At 46.4% G+C, this 17,227-nt stretch overlaps 1 protein-coding gene across 1 annotated transcript in view; it reads left to right on the plus strand.

Annotated features, from left to right (window-relative positions):
* LOC138468220 (inositol-trisphosphate 3-kinase A-like) overlaps window positions 1-17,227 on the plus strand; it is a 520,402-nt gene that overhangs the window by 817 nt on the left and 502,358 nt on the right. The window lies entirely within an intron of this gene.

The following is a 17,227-nucleotide window of genomic DNA, read 5'->3' on the forward strand; positions in this document are numbered from 1 at the left end:
ACCTATGCCTCTTCCCGCAGCGCTATCCTTGTGTTCAGAAAAATCACACGTTTTGAAATATATTTTTTCTAGCCCCCTACCCCAAAGATGAGGGACCAGCAGCCCATCCCCTTCCTACTTTCTCGGGGTTTTTGGTTGGATTAGGGCACTTTTGATGTGATGTGTAGTTATTTGATTCGGGGATGGTGCGTCTGAAACATTCTGTTCAGGGTGCATGCCCATGTCTGGGTGACTTGCTCAGGGGGGGCAGTGGTTTAATCCCTCACTCTAAACCCCTGTCCCTGGGCTTGGCTAGTGTAATGCCCATTGGGTGTTTATTGACTGGTAGGGCAGGACACTGGGCGTTCAAGTGTTAGGAGGGCAGGAAAGGGTTGAGGAAGGAGTGGCAGGCAGGGGGTTGGTGAAGTATGACTGGTTGGGATTGGGTAAAAGAGTGTTGTTGTGGCAGGTGGAGGTTGGGCTGTGCGGGCATGAAAGGATTGAGTGAAGGCAGGCTGTGAGAGCAACAAGAACTTTTCTGGGAAGAGGGCTGAGAGAAGGTATTGGTTTGGTGTCCAAGGAAGCTAGGATGGGGTTGGCTTGAAGGCGGGCTCAAGGGCAGGAAGGGGGTTGGATGTACATGGCTAGGTTGAGTGTCCAAGGGCAGAAAGAAGTTAAGTGATGGGGGTTGAGTGTGCAATGACTGGAAGGGCAGGCTGCGGTTGGGCGAGTGGGGCTGGATGGAGTTGTGCGAGTGACTGCTGTGATGAGGTTGGATGAGTGGGGGATGTGAGGAAGGATGGATGGGGTTAGGCGAGCGGGCGCTGCGAGTAGGGCTGGATGAGGTTGGGCTAGTGGGGGTTGTGAGGGACTGCGTGGATGGCAGTACAGGGTTGGGCGAGTGGGGGCTGGAAATTGCTGGATGAGGGGGGCTGCAAGGAGAGCTGGGCGGGGTTGGGCGAAACTGGTTGCAAGGGTTGGACGTTGGTAGGTGAGTCGGAGGGCTGTATTGGGCTGAGCGAGGGGGAGCTCCGAGGGCTGTTCTGGGGTGAGAGCGGTGGGCTGGATGAGTTTGGGTGAGTGGGGGCGCTGGGGTCTTGTGGGGGATCGGACAGTGAGGGCTGGGTGAAGGGGGCCACAAGGTGTGGCTGCAAGGGCTAGACTGGGTTGGGTGAGTGGGGGGCTGGAAGGGACGAGTGGCAGGGCTGAGATAGGGCTGGACGTGTTTGGGTGAGTGGCAGGCTAGGGTTGGATGAGTGGGGGAGGGCTGGATGGGTGGCCTTGCGGGTCACACAGGGTTGGGAGAGTGGGGCTGCTACTATGGCTATTTGTGGTTCGATGAGTGGGGGCTAACAAAGGCAGGACGGGGTTGAGTGGATGGTAGGGTTTGGTTATGAGTGAGGACAGGTAGTTGTGAGGGCGATCCTAGCAGGGGATGCACTCTGGCAGGTTATCTTTTGAGGTGTAGTGGAGGGGTGATATACTCCTCTTCCCTCCCAAGATATTAGTACCTAGAGATCTTTACTCTTTAAAGATGTAATGCGGGTCCCCTGACATTAAAATCCTAGTCGAACTTGGACTTTGAGGTAATAGACAGTGTGAATAGACAGTGTGTCTCGGAAGGAAAAGTGTGTGCGTTTATTATACTAGAAGTAATACTAGTGGAACCTTCCAAATGAGGGTATAGATTAACATAAATGGGTGTGCGGGTTGGGATCTGGCAAGCAGCTCAGCGCAGTGCATGAAAAGACCATTCAAACGGGAACGCAGGAATTTCTGACAGGAAATTCCTAACATCGGCCATTTTCCTTCCTGAATGTCGATCCCCCAAATCCAGGGCCGTTAATTTTGTTGGCGGCAGCCGAGAACACGGTACGCTCTGGTGTTGTCTTACCCAGCACTCTCAATGCAGGCCCTTCACGAGCACGGCGGGAAACAGTGGGCGCTGTGTCAGGCGTGTGCGTGCGTGCGTACGTACGCACGCTTTCTCCGCGCGCGCTGTCACGGTGCCTATTACGCAGGAATGTAACGTGTGTTTTTTTTATGTTCAGCGGCTGGGCTGACGCACGCAGCAGAGGACGTGGAAGAAGCGGGCGCTCGAATTATGCAGAATTGACGATGTTGCTAGGCCTGGCTTTTTAAACGTTGTTGTTATTTTAATGTACAGGCCTATAGTTGCGGTAAACCAGTGGAGTAACTTTGCTGAAAATGTTGGAGGGGACATGACATCTGAAGAAAAGGTGCCCCAGCCAAATGAATGGGGACAACATGGTGTGCCATGAAAGTTGGGGGGGACAAAAACCCCTGTGCCCCCTCCCCTAAAATTACGCCCATGTGTGAAACATGTGCTGGCTTTGAATGTGTGTTCTTGCTACAGTGAGGCAAATACAAGCAGCTGCTTAGGGTCCACAGGCAGAGGTGCGTTCGAGGGGGCATCATCATGTTGGTCCTAAAATCAGACATCTCGCCCACTTGGCACCACAAACGTATACAATTCTGATCTCAACGCGTCCATGGAGGCGGTGTTCGTTTTGAATTTGTTTATAAACGGACCCTGTCGAAACACCATTTCTTCTTTATCCTTTCTCTTCCCAAACACACTATTAGGTAAGATAATAGCGTCAGCTAACTATAACATTGTTAATTTCATGATAAACCCAAACTTTCCAAAAAGTTCCGCTAATAGACTGATATGATATGATAGGTTATTTATAACGCGCTTAATACCCATAGGTTTCTAAGCACGGATCCGGGGATCGAACCTGTGTTGCTCAGTGTCGTCTTGCTTCCAAGGAGAGCACTTTGCCCCTGAGCTATCTTCCTGGGGTTCCCAGGACTGGCTGAAACAGCAGCCGAACTATTAGTATTTGTATTTTTTATAGCGTTAACTTGGCTAGGAAGGAACAGAGAGCTGTATATTTCTTTGAGGGTGACACAAGAGGTAAGGTGGGCTTGCAATATGTGGCCTTGGATGTTCCGGCCATAGGAGTAGAATGTGTCGGGGAATGAGTACACAGTTCGTTCTTGTTTATTGGTTCTTTTTGGTTGGTTCAAGATGATGAAATGAACTTTGAAATTCTCTGCGAATCAATTGGGCCTAGCCCACCTGATTAATGTCCCCCCTCATACTGCTGGTCATGTCTCCTGACCAAGTATTCTCTTGTGATCCTAGTCCAGGAACCACTAATCCCTTTTCCTGATCAGATCACTTTGGGGTTCCCATTGTTTTCCCCGCAAGAAACCATGCCCAAGTCAGTAGGACTTCATCTGCCATCATAGAAGCCTTGTCTCACCTTTGGAGCCTGGTGTCCAGGGAGTCCATGAAAGTGCGTTTCAACCCTTCAAATCATGAACACAATCTACCCCAATTCTATGCGCATTAAAAACTGCTTTCTCAAGAAGTTTCTAAGAAATCTGCAAGTAATGTTTTTTTTTTAAAAGACTTGAGGGTGGGGGGACCTTCCATCTGAAATGTGAAAGCAGAATTGGCCATTTCAGCCAAGTCATACAAAGTATAGAACCACACTGAAGCCATCTCCAGTTCAGAGCCAAATGGGTAATGCATTGTGGGTATGCAAATGAGTTCAAATGTAAAGTCTTTGCTCCAGGAAAATATTTTCATCTACAGAGCAGTGCTATTTTAGACATTGCCTTTTCAACCCAAGACTTAAAGATTTGGACTATTGCTAACCGGTTATACCCTTCTTCCAGTAACGGATACTGGTGGCGCTGTGCATTGTGCAACTTGGCTGAAATAGCTAACCCTGCTTTCAGCTAAGAAATCTAAAAGACAAGCAAAAAAAATCTTCCTCACAAATGGTTCTCTGCAGAAATATGACTAGTTTGGAGGAAATTGAGAAGCTCATATGCGTCAAAAGATGAAATAATAAACAGAGGACCATGGAGCCTCAAAACGTTTGCTATCCTCACTGGAAACGAGACATCTTAACAATAAAATTCAACTAGCTTCAAACGGAAGTAAAGACTTATAATTGTGCAAAGTCTAGTCAGACGGCACCCCCAAAACTCTTGCTGCGCTATTGTTTCCACTCAACATAAAGTGGAATATTGGGCAAACGCCTGCCAGGATAAGATCAGAGCCAATTTTTCATGCCCCTCAAATTCATCTTCACTATGGTGAAGTCCCCCCCCCTCAGTTCTCTCTCAATTGTATTTCATGTGGTGATCAAGACCCTTCTGCTAACGGCCAAATGCTCTGGAGTGGCGTACATAAAAAGAATATATGATATTCGAAAAGAAGATATTTTAACATGTGTCTATACCACAAAAATAGGACCAAGGCTAATGGTTCATAAAGTTTCCATATTCAAACATATTTTTATTTAATTTTAACAATCTTAATCTTAAAAATGATCATATTACATAAAACTCAATGTCAAACGTGATATGTAAAACAAATAAAACATACACTTTACAGAACACAAGAAACACACATACTGTGGGTTGATTTTCAATAATTGTAACACTTCTCCGTGCGAACTTTCACAGTGGACTATTTGGTCATATTCTAAGATGTTATAAGTGTATTTTTCAAACCCAACTTGTACAAGTGTCTGTCCTTAAAACACAGACAAATGCAGGACATTCATCAGGGGTAAAATTGCTTGTGTTGAGATGGTGATAAAAGTTTTCCTTCCTATCACTCTCTTATTGCCACTTCTTTAAGCAATGGTGAGCCCTCTTTGGCTGTGGTATTTAATTCCACAGTCCTGAACCCATCAATTGGTAAAAATAGGAGCGACTTCCTATTCAAATTGGGAAGATCCCTCCAGTCTCCTCTTTGTTCTATAGATGAAGCAGGTAGGTTCTACTCATGTATTAACCATATAAATGGGTCATGTGACAGAGGCTCTGCGTAATTCTAAGAATTCAAGTCTCTAAGGGATTTCCACATCCAAACACATTGAGCGTGCTCAGGATACGCAGAGGACACCTGTGCAGTGAAAGATCACAGGTTTTTATCCCGTCACTACAACTACTAACTTGGGAGGCATGGCTCAAGCCACTGCGCACATATCTGTAAGCTCACCCACTATATCGGCAGGAGTTGAGAACGACAGCTCCCTTTTTAAAATCCCTGCCTGAAACTCCAGCGAGAGGCTAAGGAGAGTACGCCGCCTACAGCATGCATCCACGATCCAGCAACAACAGTTAATAACATTAATTGCTCTAACTTGCCTGCTTCACCCGAGCTTGCAGGTCTAGCACCAGGCTCAGTACAGAGTTCTGTAGTACGCCATGATTGCACTAGTTCATCCATGAACTCTATTCCTCATTCAAGGAGACTCCTTTCAACCCTATACTAAATTCTATTGTGGTGACTGTAGATGCTGTATTTGGCATCTGCTCTAAAACAAGACCATTCAAGCATGAAACAAATTTTAGCACGAGTGGTTGACATAATATTGAAAAATAGTGAATGTGGGAGGTCCAAGCCAGTGGATTTTGAGTCCAGATGATGATTTGTGGAAGTGATGGTAATAACCTCCTATTTCTCCCCCCGCAACCCTACAGCAGACCAATCCAGTGATATTACCTGATGGGGGGTGGTCACCGCACGCTGCAACATACGGGAAGGTGCAGCAGCCGATAATGACTGAGTAACCTGCATGTGTAGCCCTAGACCCGTCCAGTCGGGGAGTGGGGGGAAGTGAGGAGCAGCGGCCATAAAGAAACGGAAACCAAAAAAAAGAAATAATAAGATTGGGATCCGTACACCCTCCCCTTTAGTTTGGACACTTAAAACAGCCTTTGGCTATTAATAGTGAAGGGCCATAAATGGAGGAGGTGCGCGCGGAGCAGGTCACGCAACAGCCATGCAGCTTGGGAGGGTCGGGTGCTGGCATAACTGTTCAGAACGTATTGGGCAATTCGCTTCAAGTGCCAGAGAGAACTCTGCAGGCGGGCCAGCAGCACCATTGGAATGCACTGCAACATCTCCCTGTGTCCCATGGCAAGTCATTCTGTCTCACATGAAAGACAAGTATGTGCCCTCATGGACCGGCCCCAAGTGTAAGGCAGGGCCCCCCAGGTCTTCTCCAGCCAGTGGGACAAATGGCCGCACTGGGAATTTGTCTTCACAACCTAATGAGCCCCGACTTGCCATCCATAGATGCCTGAAAATGGTTGAACAGTCTTTTGATACCAGCCCTTTTCTTATCTGTGCCAGGATCCTAGAACTATTACATCCTATACCGTAGCTCTAGCTCATTTCATCTAGTGACGTTGACTTCAACTACCAGACCTGTACAGGGCCTCTTATTGGGTCCTGGTTACATTTGTATTTTATTGCTGAGAGCAAATGAGCATACACCTCTGACATCTTTCAACTGGGCTTTGACATTCTAATTTTCCAACCTACCTTATCAGCCGGTGCCGTAATTCTTCCCTGTGTGTACAATGGAAGGTAAACAAGATCTCATGGGCCCATACGGCCCCATGTCCTTGGACACTGGTTATCAAGCTGTACCTTGCATGCAATCTCAGAGTGGGCACAATTAGAGTCGAGGCTGGCTGCGTCATGGGTATCCACCATGGAGGAAAAGTACTAATTTTCTCTGTGCAGTGCTACCACATTGTTCTACTTTAGGTCATGACACATATGCAGTTACTCTGTATGACCCTCCCAGAGGGAGTGATCATGGAACAACTAATGTTAGCCATCTCGGATATCTTTACAGACGGTCTAGCGAAACCCTTATAGGGGGCATCCTAGTGACTGGAGACTTTAATGCACTATGTGCCCAACAGGGGATGGCTGCTTGTGATAATATGGTTGAATATGGTGTCTATTGTGCATCCAAGCCTAAAAAAAAGGACGGCAGTGGCTAGATCCGTTGTCTGAATTTGATGTTATCTCTCAGCCTTTGTGGCGATCCCTCATCCTATTTAACCTGGAGTAATGGGAGGGCACAGAGCTGCATCGACTACATCTTCATGAACCAGCTTATTTGTAGATCTCTGCAGGAGTTTGCTGTAGATATAACAACATTGAGTGATCATGCCAGGCTCAAAGCCTCTTTGGACCTAAACACCTTTGACTCCTAAGGTCTTGTGCTTGAATTTTGCAATTAATACACAGGGAAATAGAATTCTATGGTCCGAGGTGAATATCGACAGCTTAAATGGATCATTAGCAACCAGCGGTTGTTCACCTGCATAGCTTTTGTCTCATAGTCAATGGGACATTCAAGAAATGGTGAGCAACTTCTGCCCTGCCAGAATAGGAGTTTAGTGGTGCATAGATCCTCGGTCAACCACGACTCTCTATATGACCTTGCAATTCACAAGAAGGAAAAGCTGCTACATGCAGCCATACGCAAGATCAAGAGGGATGACTACGTGGCTGTATGTGAAAATAATGCCCAGGTCACCACTTTTAGAACGCGTTATAAAAACTGGCTGCGCAACCGCAAATGTAAGCTTGACTCTGCCAACTGAAAAATGCTTCAGGCTTCAATCAGATTACACGGTTTGAAAAAGTTCTGGCCTTTGTGCTGCTCTTTTATTTCGGGGGAGACGGCCAACGAGGTGTGGCATATCTGAAGAGGCCTGGGGACCCACATTGCTGGCATGTACTCATTGTCATACACCATGTGTGCTGAGCCTATTATGCATGACAACAGGGAACCTTTAGGCTTTGATGAAGATGATGTCTTGATCATTTAAACGGTTGAAGGACTCGAGGGCACCTGGCCCAGATGGCTATGCAAATGCTATCACCAAAAGTGATGGCAGGAATGTATCCTGACCACAGCCTACAAAAAATGGTCGCGCCAGGACCCAAATAATTTTCGGATGTCAGGAAGGCTAGACTCTAGTGGAATTCTTGTTGTAGCCCTACTGCTGGGTAAGAAAAGGCTGCATCACCTCTCATAGCATCTGAGTGCTGCACTCACTTATTTTAGACGCACTTCAAAGCGCATAATCTAGGTTATACCAATGTTCTATAGACTATCGAGCTGCATTTGTCAGCATCTCTCGAGTCAAACTAAGAGCTAAACGGGAGTCATGGGGAATTGACTCCATCTTGTGTTATTACATTAAACTGAAACATCGGTCATAGTAAGATTGACGCAGGAGGGGAGTACTTCCAAATCATTTCCCACCAATACTCCCAATTACCCTTAGAACTACTAATACGTCTATTGATTTTAAAAAAGGGTCTCTTTAACCATTTGCCTGATAGTATTGGGCTTAATGCTGTCTCCTTCTATGCAACCTCACCTGAACTTCTGTGTCACTTATCTGCGTCCGTCCTGTTTTTTTCTCTCTACTCCCTGAGGACTGCGGGCGTGTGGCACGGTATATAAAAATTCAAATAAATAAATATCGGGCCAAAACAAGCATGTGTGCAAAATCATGGTAGTCGGCATGACAGTGTCAAGAAGGCCAGCCTATTCATGGGTCATGGGCGGCAAACGTATAGAGTTCATAAAAACATACAACTACTTGGTGTTACCGATCTGGAATGTACCTTCTGCTTAAGTTATGCTGCCCAGGTCCATACGTAAACGGCAAGCCATCTAGAGCGCTATCTGGAAGTGAAGGGGCCACTCCATTGAAGGCATGGTGGAAGCGTATAGCAAATGTATTGCACCTAGCATCCTATATGCACTGGCGGTGCTACCAGCGAGGCATGTCAGCTGGCTGGACAAGGTTGAGGCCAAGGTACTGCGCTCTATTTTAGGTCTTCCAGGCGCCACTCGAATAGAGGCAATGAGGCTGGCACTAGGTCTCCAGTCCCTTTGCTCGCTATAGAAATTGGCACGGTGCAAGTTCTTATTAAAAATTCCCTGTATCGCTCTTGTGTCTCACAATGGAGCATACTAGTTTCAAACTGAGTTATGAGAAATTGCTGGCCACAGTGACTTCCCATCTTGAGCATATCAACATGGCTTTACCAATGGAAAGTGAAGTTGTTCCCGTCGGAAACTTTGCAGTAAATGCCCGCCCTCCCACCCCCCAAGCACTGGCAACAGTACATCCTGGCCCAACTCTTTGGGCCCCAGTCTGACCACCGTGCCAGTCATGTGCACCTAGGTTATCTTTATGGACAGGGATTGAACTCTATCTACGCAGGTATCCACGGTAATTGAATCATGCTTTTTTCAGCTGAGAAGACTCGGACGTATTGCACCGCTTTGGACTAACCCTCACGGTTCCGCTGGGAACACCGTTGTCTCCTCCCGCCACCATTTCAGTAACTCTGGTTTCTAGGGTTGCCCGCCAAGCATCTGCAATGCCTGACGAGGGTCCAGAGTGCAGGAGCCGTGCTAGTGCGCACATTTCTGAAGTTTTCTGCATAAGCTACCCGTCGCACTGAGGGCCCAATCTACATACCTGTGCTTAGTCCATAGATGTGCCACTGTGAGCAAGCCAACCCACTGCGTTGGCTAATATCCTACAGTAATTCATCCTTCTTGGACATATGCTCCCTTCTTTCTCTTGAATACTACAACGCCCCAAGTACATGAGACTCTTGTTTGGTGCTGTGTAAGCAACATTACCTTTTTTGTTATTGTGTAAAGTGCTTGTGTTGTATTATTTCTATAGAAAGAGAAAAGAGAATTAAAATAACTCACCTTCTCCCTCCCCCACGTTGTCTAATGCTTCTGCATTCTAAATGCAGCACTTGACACACCCTTGACTGAGATGGCTTTCATGTGAAACCTTCAAACCATGCTTTATTTCTTTTGCCTTATGGGTGTGTGATACCTGCTTGCACATCCTGCCTTCATCGCAAGCAAAATGCTATCCGGGGCTATTTCCCGGATGCGCCTGCGGGGGCTCTTGCCCGGATGCTTCTGCCGGGACTGTGCAGGGAAGTCGCCTGGATGCGCATGGACTGGCTATCCAAGGTGATCATGTAATTGAGCACAAAGGCCAAGAAAAGCCTTCAATATTTGGACAGTCTGGCAGAAAAACAAGCCTGTGGTTTGTCTTTGCATCAGCTTCAGAGGTCTACACTAACTGTATCCAACAAACACAAACCAAATGGAACTCCCATTTATGCAGGGCTTGCAAAATCTACCTAGCATACTAGCATTGGCGAGTAGTTTTTATGCAGGGCGAGTACCATTTCCATGATACTCGACCTTGCTGCGAGTATTGGGATGTTAGAAACGCATTTTTCATTTACTGCAAACACAGGTTGTTTGCAGTAAATGGCAAATACAGGTTTCACTGTGCATGCTTGACAGCATTGCAGCAAATATGAAGTGTGCTTATGGCGACATGCACCATTTTACAAAAAAAATGGCAAATTTTTTGCCGCTTTGTGATAAGTGTATTTCTTTTGGGCGAGTATGTAAATTAAGAAACTCTTCCTGCACTCTATTGGGATTATTAAGAATTTGCAAGACCTGTGATGGTATATAAAGCATTAATGTATATAAACCATTGTATCTTGATTCCAATTCAAGTGAAATTGGACTGATCTGAGTGGGCCTTTGATGGGGATATGGCTATATGTGTGGACTCGCACCGGGGAATCTCAACAAAGGCCTGGATGTATGTAACTTTGTGGTCTGTGATTGAGGCTTTATCGAACCAGTTTGTATAAGAAAAATCTGCTTCTGCAGTACAAATGAACAATTACTTGCATTACTGGTTGGTATAGCCAGTGCCAGGATATTTGCAACGTTTATTTCATGCCATGCCAACCTCAAGAAAGTGCCCTAGGCAGATTCCGCGTCTATCCATGGTAAAGGAATGGAACTGTAATCTCGCTGTAGTGCGTTTAGGCTAGGGCAGGTTGACATCCAGGTGGGTGGTAACAGGCAGAAGAAGGGGTTCCCTGCAATTTTTCTCATGTGTGTTCTCTTAGTTGGCCATTCTGTTCAAGCTATATATAGTGCCTTTACTCGCTGATCTAAACTTCTCTCAAGCCCCTACCCACCACCTACCTGTCGAGGTTCTGCTTCACCAGCGGCCTGAACACTGAAATAACTTCTGCTGGCATTATAGAATTAGGAATTGTATTGCAATCCAGGGTCCCAAGGCTTCCACTCTTGCATCTCTGACCTGATGGTGTTGTGCGCTTCGGCAGGGCAGACCGTAGGTTCCATCCTGGGATGCGCTGTGTGATGCTATCCTTCAGGTAGGTCCGAGTAGCCACATAGATTCAGAGAATTGTTCGCTGCGTTCTCTGCTGGAGGCTGCAGCAGATTTCTGCACACAGCCTGGACCTAATTACTTTCCCATGCCCAGAAACCAATCAGTCGTGCGCCACCTGAAGTCTGCGGCTTGTTTCATTCAGTGCATTGCATTACAATTGCACACTGTACAGTGGAATCCGGGGACAACGCCTACATTGCCAGATGATATGAAAAGGGCATCCCTTACAAATGGCCAGGACCTTTTATCAACTATAACGTCTAAGCATTTAACCTGAGATATTTCAAATGCTTTGCAAAATCCAGGGGGTGATGCGGTGTGGGGGGAGACCTTGGTCTTAGCAGGACCGGCTACATCTTCCCCTGGCTAAACCAGCTGGATGCATTCATGCTGAATGATGTCCCGTCAAACAGATTTAATTTTAGATATTACTGCTATAGCGTGGTTACATGAAGAGGTATGCTTTGGCTTAAAATAGCAGTCCTCCGGGATGGTGGACATGGTTGTACAAAATTGTGGCACTGTTACCAGTAAAAAATAAAAGTAGTGGAACATTGGTCCTGCTCACTTCAACTTCTGCCTACAAAGGGCTAAACTCTAATGTTGGTGAGATGGAAAGAATGCAACCGCAGAAGGACCATCCTGTACCCTATAATATTCACAGATGCAGGGGTGCACCAGCTAGACACGCTGGCTGGTGGTTTGGCCTGAGATCTTATTGGACACCAAGCACCGCAGAGAAGCACGTGCTTTTGTGAGGAAACAATGTTTTTGTTGTTTTCTTTTTCTCGAGGCGTTTCTTCTCCAGAAGACATTGGGCCACATGAGGTCCAGCCTCTACCATTGACCAGGTTTTAAATTTCCAGGCTGCCTGAGATGCACATGCTGTGATGTTGACGTGGACATGATCCATGCGGTGCGGTGTCAGAAGCTTGACGGCACCGATCTGTGTGTCTGCTCCGTGATCTCAGACATGAGCCCGCGCAAGCTAGTCCACGCCTCCAGCTTGATCTACAAAGGCTTCTTGACATGTCGTCCAACCATGGCATAAAACGGCGAGGATCAAAAAATACCCTGGTCTCAAAGAAAGCGATCCTCTGCTGGAACTGCAGGATATGGATAGTGCGTCCACTTACAATAACCCCCATAATAAAGAGCAGAACCGGCAGTACAGGATTGGCTGGACCACATGTCTATGCCCCAGCTTTTGCTGTCTGTTTGAGAAATCGAGCCTTTTCCCGTTTTTTGTGGTTTACAACACTTTTTTGGCTATTATCTGGGAAATGGCGAGAGGACCTGTGCATACGATAGTGCTGCCTGGCAAATGCCTATCAAATACAAATATTAGCGCCAATACTGTTCGAGGGATTGATCCCCCATACTCCTCCTTTGCCTATCACAGATATTATAGAATTCTGTTGATACAACTTCGCATTGAGTTGGAGCTTCGATTTACCGTCTGACACTATCATATTTGATTATGATGGTGTAATGCGGCTGAAAGATATCAACCTGACCTCAGACGAGGCAGACATTGACCTTCTGGTACGTGCAACCCGATTTGAACTAGATTGCTCAATTAATACAATATTTATCCGATAAGGACTGGACAGTCCTTCCAGGTGAATGATCCATATGCATCGGACATGGGCCCTGAGAATGACCAGGTGGTCGAAACGCGTACACAACATGGATTAAATCCTATATTACAATAGTTCTAATTATTATTTGTATATTAAATTGCATTAATACTCAGCCTTTTAGTATTATGATACCCTGAGTGTGAGTCACCTTTCCCGATCTCCTGATTCATCAAATATCTATACACAAGCCAAAACTGTTGGCTTTGCCAATATTTGTTTATAGTGGGAATCATACTTCTAAATTAAGTGGCTGAAGGCACACTTGTTTAAGATGCCTTTATTGCACCAGTTGCACCTTTACTGAAGCAATTAAGCCATTCAATCTGAGAAGATAGCTTAGAAATCACACTGGCAGGACCTTTTACAGCACAAGGTGTGTTACTGCTTGCTAGAGCTACAGCCGTGATCCCAGGGGGATGTGTTTTGAGGGAGTTATAAGATGCAGTGAAACCAGAGTTTTTTTCCATCGTTGGCGAGTGGCATGGAAGTCCAATGTATACTGTACTGCACGCAGAGAATAAAGGTAGAGCGGCCAAGCTAGTGAGTCGTTAAAATTTACGACGCGGCATTGATATCGAGATGAGCGAGCCAGCTTGCCTTCAAAAGCCCAGGCCGCTGTTAAGAATAGGTTAGAGTGAAGGAGTGATACCAGATGCCGGGGCCCAGTAGAGCTGCTAGAGGGTGTCCAGATGTGCAACAGAGCGCAGACAGCAGGAGCCTGATGGGATGAAATGGAGGTTTGTGGATACATGTCAGTGACTGGAGGGAGAAACTGGGGTATGATATGAAATGACATGATATGATAGGTTATTTATAACGCACTTAATACCCAGAGGTTTCTAAGCGCGGACCCGGGGATCAAACCCATGTTGCTCCGTGTCGTCTTGCTTCCAAGGCGAGCACCTTGCCGCTGAGCTATCCTCCCGAGAAGGGATGGAGGAGCATCTGGGGACAAACCCTATGCACCGTTGAAGATGGAAATGGGAGGAGGAATGCTGCATAATGGAACCCCCGTCACATCTTTGCTGTGGGTATAACCCTGTTTTTGCTATTTTGCCTCGTGCTGATGTGTTAACTAAAGCAAATCTGAGATATAAAAAAGTAACAATTAATGATCAAACTAAAATTCATTGCAGGGTTTGCACACTGGTCGGGTGAAGGTTAATATCCTGTATCTGTCGGAATAGTTAGTTAAGGTCTTGCTACCTGGCTGCCAAGAAGCCCTGGGACCTTCAGATTGGGCCCATGGCCATACAGTCCCTTTTACACGCAGTAAATCAACGTAACCATTCGCCAAGTCCGGTATAACAATAGTGCCCTTGCTGCCTAGTCTTCACTGAAACACGCCGGCTGCTCATTCACATGGCGGAATGGCAAGTCCTTGTTGGATCTGTTGCGAACTATGTTTGGATTTTGTAATGACCGAAAACCTTTTTCCTGGCTTATTTAAAGTCTTGGTAAATTGCCTGAATCCGAGGGGCTCTCTTGTTGCATACTTGTAATTATTCAATCATCTTTTATTGGCAGAAACTGTGACGGCCCCCTTTAAATATCTCCTCCACGTTGGACAGTTTAGGCAGGATGTGCTTCCTTCACAGAGGCCGCTTTTCATGCAGGAGGGTGAGTGGCGGTGACCCTCCCCCACGAGAAAGTGTTTCAAACAACGTGCGTGAATAAATCACTTTACAGCAACATTTCTGAGAAAAATGGGGTTAAAAAGACATATTTGTTTGTTTCAGAGCAACGCAGAAAATAATGTAACAATTGCTAGGTCACCAACAGTCTACACATTTTACACATTTCTTTATGGTACATGTGCCCACTATATAGGCCAGCATTTTTTTTATATAACGCGCCTAATTAATACCATACCTGGGTTCGGTTTCTAAGCGCGGATCCGGGATTCGAACCTCTGTTGCTCTGCGTAGCCTTGCTTCCAAGACCAGCGCGTCCCTGTACATCACGTTCAGGGTACTGCACCCAGAATACATGCCAGCAGTACTACTTTAAATTTGGATTTGCTTCATGCAATGTATGTTGGCGTTGCCGCTGGACGTCACTTCGTCACATCATTGCATCTCTAAATACCTTTTATTGACGAGTTCACCTCCCCAGACAGCAAACAAATGCAACCACCGCGCGCGCGCGCGCGCGCTCTGTTGCAGTGAAAACCTACATGCACAAAGGCACACTTTAAAACTATTCCCTCGAGTTTGTTCTATAATCAAATGAGCACTACAGTGTTGCGCTTTGGTTTTCTTTGTATTTGCTGTCTGGCACACATTCAATGAGGGTGGCTGTGTGCAGAGTATGCTCAGTCGAGGACTACAACGTGCTACCTTTTCAAATGTTCTGACCCAGCCATTGAAACTTGCAGTGCTGACATGGCGGCCTCGCAAACGCATGTATGATGAGACTGTGCCCCCAAAATGCATAGCTGTCCTAATTTAAATGTAAAGGAATTGAGGGGGGGGGGTAGAGGGTGGGCAGGGCAGCAACTAAATGATTCTCTTGGACAACAAGGGGGCGGCTCCGAGTGCACCGCGTGGTGATCGGGGCAAGGCATGGCCAGGAGGGACCCTGTTGTAATCTAGTAAAGCTGCAGACTGTAGAGAGCTGCTGGACCAGTTAGGTTTATAGGTATTGCATCGAATGCAATAGCATCGAATGCCATAACAGAGAAAAAAAAAAACAGCAACAAAAAAAAAGCATCAAATGCATTTTTTTCATTATTTTTTTAATGGGGGTATCCTCCCTCAACCCCCCTTTTTTTTAACCTTTAAACCCATTTTAATTAAACGAAACCCTTTACCTTTTAAAAAAAAACATTCAATGCTTTTTTCCTCTGGTTTGGCATGCGATGGTATTGCATTTGATGCCATGACCAGATACCAACCAAAGTTATAGTAGATCATGTAGTAGATTAATCGTGAGTAACTGGTCAGATCTCCTCATTATATCCCTGGCGACAGCACCCATCGACCATTCATTCACACAGCTCTGTAGAAGCAATGGCGCGTGGGATGCGCAGCTCTCTGGCCCACACCTTTGACCTGACCAGGGTGCCGAGCAATACCCCATTCGTGACATCACACCCTCTGTCACTCAAGCATGCATTAATTCAGGATACAACAACCACCCCTCCTTGCCCGATGAGGGAAGACGAAGGCCTGTTCATTCCTAAAGGAATAGGTGAGTGATATGACGCCCCAGAGCTGAAAGTAACTTCTGGCCAAGAAGCGGAAGATGGCTGAAACCCGGAAGTGGTCCTAAAAAATGTCCACCTCACCAATCTGGCTGGACATGAAATCGAATGAGTGATGTGATCGGATTTGTCTCGGGAGGATAGCTCAGCGGCAACATGCTCGCCTTTGAAGCAAGACGACCGGTTTGATCCCCGGGTCTACGCTTAGAAACCTCTGGGTATTAAGCGCGTTATAAATACCCAATCGTATCACTCATATCATGTGGTGTAGCACTGGAATACTTTCTGGAGTGCTGGTGGTAACTCGGACATCCGCTGCTGACTAGTTGGTAATGCCACAGTAGCACAGCGGGCATTACAGCTTGTGCATTCTAAGTTCCACTGCTTTTGCTTGGAGACGAGGATTGTGCAGGAGGATGCCTTCAGAGCTTCCACACTAATCCAGAAAGGTTGGCTCGTTTTCAGTGCCTTCACTGAGTTGAAGACTGCTTCATGGGATTCTCGGAAGCAAGTCATCCAAAACCACATCTGCAGATAATGGGGTACTCTGCACAAGGCACCCTACAACCACTGCCTGCTCCGGAGTCTTGAGATCCACCACCAGACAACTGACCACTGGAGGCCACATCGTGGATCAGACTTCCACATAGCCAGCAACAGCCCCTAGAGAGTCTGCCATATGTTCTGAGCTTTTCCACTAATTCCAGAAATCTGAGCCTATCTCTGAAGCCAGATTCAGAGAGATCCTGGAGTTCAAGATACTCCAGTGGGATTGGGGAGGAGGAGTGTTCAGAGTATTGTGACTTTGGTAATCCGGCACATGACCGGCTGACTCTCCCCTTGCTGAAATATGCAAGACACTTGGAAGATTTTCCGATGATTCTTCTTGCCTACCAGAGACTTGCTCTGTGCCCCCATTGACTTGCATTAGAAAACTTGTACAACTATTTAGCTGGTCCCAAATCACATTTTGGCTCGTGGTCCACTTTTGATCCCCATGATTGTAAGCCTATTCTTTGTTTGCGCTATATGCTATCTTTTTCTTAGCTGTTTTGAAAACGTGGTATTTTTCATTCCCCTCCTTTCCCCACTCCCAGCCCTTCCGGCAGCTGAGCCTTGTGCTCAGCCTGCGCTACCTATAGTTCAGCCAATGGGAGTGGTATGTGGCTTTTGGAGCGACTGTTTTCAAGTAGCTTTATTTATCAGCTATATTATACCGAGCCATTAGTTCTCATAGTTTGGGGGGCACTTACAGGCTAGG

This window comes from Ambystoma mexicanum, chromosome 4q (assembly GCF_040938575.1).
Source record: "Ambystoma mexicanum isolate Mex_15411 chromosome 4q, UKY_AmexF1_1, whole genome shotgun sequence".
NCBI lineage: Eukaryota > Metazoa > Chordata > Amphibia > Caudata > Ambystomatidae > Ambystoma > Ambystoma mexicanum.